The 3098-nt window shown below is 40.2% G+C and overlaps 1 non-coding gene across 1 annotated transcript; it reads left to right on the top strand.

Annotated features, from left to right (window-relative positions):
* Positions 1–1938: 1938 nt before the first annotated feature.
* LOC114927111 (small nucleolar RNA R71) lies at positions 1939–2046 on the top strand. Its single transcript, XR_003817509.1, has one exon. It is a non-coding gene; the product is annotated as a small nucleolar RNA R71 (small nucleolar RNA).
* Positions 2047–3098: the final 1052 nt, after the last annotated feature.

Genomic DNA, 3098 nt, shown 5'->3' on the forward strand with positions numbered 1-3098 from the left:
CCAGACTGGGCGTTAAACGCCCAACAGCTAACCTTACTGGCGTTTAAACGCCAGTAGGTGCGTCCTCCAGGGTGTGCTATTTTTTTCCTGTTTTTCATTCTGTTTTTGCTTTTTTCATTGATTTTGTGACTTCTCATGATCATCAACCTACAAAAAAAACATAAAATAACAAAAGAAAATAGTCAAAATATAATATTGGGTTGCCTCCCAAACAAGCGCTTCTTTAATGTCAGTAGCTTGACAGAGGACTCTCATGGAGCCTCAGAAATGCTCAGAGCTATGTTGGAACCTCCCAACACCAAACTTAGAGTTTGAATGTGGGGGTTCAACACCAAACTTAGAGTTTGGTTGTGGCCTCCCAACACCAAACTTAGAGTTTGACTGTGGGGGCTCTGTTTGGCTCTGTTTTGAGGGAAGCTCTTCATGCTTCCTCTCCATGATGACAGGGGGATATCCTTGAGCCTTAAACATCAAGGATTCTTCATTCACTTGAATGATCAACTCTCCTCTATCAACATCAATCACAGCCTTTGCTGTGGCTAGGAAGGGTCTGCCAAGGATGATGGATTCATCCATGCACTTTCCAGTCTCTAGGACAATGAAATCAGTAGGGATGTAATGGGCTTCAACTTTTACCAGAACATCCTCTACAAGTCCATAGGCTTGTTTTCTTGAATTGTCTGCCATCTCTAGTGAGATTTTTGCAGCTTGCACCTCAAAGATCCCTAGCTTCTCCATTACAGAGAGAGGCATGAGGTTTACACTTGACCCTAAGTCACATAAGGCCCTCTTGAAGGTCATGGTGCCTATGGTACAAGGTATTAAAAACTTCCCAGGATCCTGTCTCTTTTGAGGCAGTTTCTGCCTAGACAAGTTATCCAGTTCTTTGGTGAGCAAAGGAGCTTCATCCTCCCAAGTCTCATTTCCAAACAACTTGTCATTTAGCTTCATGATTGCTCCAAGGTATTTAGCAACTTGCTCTTCAGTGACATACTCATCCTCTTCAGAGGAAGAATACTCATCAGAGCTCATGAATGGCAGAAGTAAGTCCAATGGAATCTCTATGGTCTCATTTTGAGCCTCAGATTCCCATGGTTCCTCATTGGAGGCCAGTGGACGTCCATTGAGGTCTTCCTCAGTGGCGTTCACTGCCTCTCCTTCCTCCCAAAATTTGGCCATGTTGATGGCCTTGCACTCTCCTTTTGGATTTTCTTCTGTATTGCTTGGAAGAGTACAAGGAGGGAGTTCAGTAATTTTCTTGCTCAGCTGACCCACTTGTCCCTCCAAATTTCTAATGGAGGACCTTGTTTCAGTCATGAAACTTTGAGTGGTTTTGATTAGATCAGAGACCATGGCTACTAAGTCAGAGGTATTCTGCTCAGAACTCTCTGTCTGTTGCTGAGAAGATGATGGAAAAGGCTTGCTATTGCTAAACCTGTTTCTTCCACCATTATTATTGTTGAAACCTTGTTGAGGTCTCTGTTGATCCTTCCATGAAAAATTTGGATGATTTCTCCATGAAGGATTATAGGTGTTTCCATACGGTTCTCCCATGTAATTCACCTCTTCCATTGAAGGGTTCTCAGGATCATAAGCTTCTTCCTCAGATGAAGCCTCCTTAGTACTGCTTGGTGCATTTTGCATTCCAGACAGACTTTGAGAAATCATATTGACTTGTTGGGTCAATATTTTGTTCTGAGCCAATATGGCATTCAGAGTGTCAATCTCAAGAACTCCTTTCTTCTGACTAGTCCCATTGTTCACAGGATTTCTTTCAGAAGTGTACATGAATTGGTTATTTGCAACCATTTCAATCAGCTCTTGAGCTTCTGTAGGCGTCTTCTTCAGATGAAGAGAGCCTCCAGCAGAGCTATCCAAAGACATTTTGGATAGTTCAGAGAGACCATCATAGAAAATACCTATGATGCTCTATTCAGAAAGCATATCAGAAGGACACTTTCTGATTAATTGTTTGTAACTTTCCCAAGCTTCATAAAGGGATTCTCCTTCCTTCTGTTTGAAGGTTTGGACTTCCACTCTAAGCTTACTCAATTTTTGAGGTGGAAAGAACTTTGCCAAGAAGGCATTGACTAGCTTTTTCCAAGAGTCCAGGCTTTCTTTAGGTTGAGAGTCCAACCATGTCCTAGCTCTGTCTCTTACAGCAAAAGGGAACAGCATAAGTCTGTAGACCTCAGGGTCAACCCCATTAGTCTTGACAGTGTCACAGATTTGCAAGAACTCAGCTAAAAACTGATGAGGATCTTCCAATGGAAGTCCATGGAACTTGCAATTCTGTTGCATTAGAGAAACTAATTGAGGCTTAAGCTCAAAGTTGTTTGCTCCAATGGCAGGGATAGAGATGCTTCTCCCATAGAAGTCGGGAGTAGGTGCAGTAAAGTCACCCAGCACCTTCCTTGCATTGTTGGCATTATTGTTGTTTTCGGCTGCCATAGGTTCTTCTTCTTTGAAGATTTATGTTAGGTCCTCTACAGAGAGTTGTGCTTTGGCCTCTCTTAGCTTTCTCTTCAAGGTCCTTTCAGGTTCAGGATCAGCCTCAACAAGAATGCTTTTGTCCTTGCTCCTGCTCATATGAATGAGAAGAGAACAAGAAAATATGGAATCCTCTATGTCACAGTATAGAGATTCCTTGAGGTGTCAGAGGAAAAGAAAAATGGAAGGCAGAAGTAGAAAATTCGAACTTATCAAAGAAAGATGGAGTTCGAATTTTGCATCAAGGAATAGTGTTAGTCCATAAATAGAAGGATGTGAGAAGAAGGGAAGTAATTTTCGAAAATTAAGTAAGAAATTTTGAAAACATTTTGAAAAACACTAATTAATTTTTGAAAACCATGATTGAGAAAGAAGTGAAGCGATTTTTGAAAAAGATTTTGAAATTAGAAATTAAAAAGATTTGATTGAAAGTTATTTTGAAAAAGATGTGGTTAAGAAGATATGATTAGTTTTAAAAAAAGATGTGATTGAGAAGATATGATTTGAAAAACATTTTAAGAAGATTTGATTTTGAAAATTAATGACTTGGCTATCAAGAAAAGATATGATTCAAACATTAAACCTTTCTCAACAGAAAAGGCAACATA

Source organism: Arachis hypogaea, unplaced genomic scaffold (assembly GCF_003086295.3).
Source record: "Arachis hypogaea cultivar Tifrunner unplaced genomic scaffold, arahy.Tifrunner.gnm2.J5K5 arahy.Tifrunner.gnm2.scaffold_37, whole genome shotgun sequence".
NCBI lineage: Eukaryota > Viridiplantae > Streptophyta > Magnoliopsida > Fabales > Fabaceae > Arachis > Arachis hypogaea.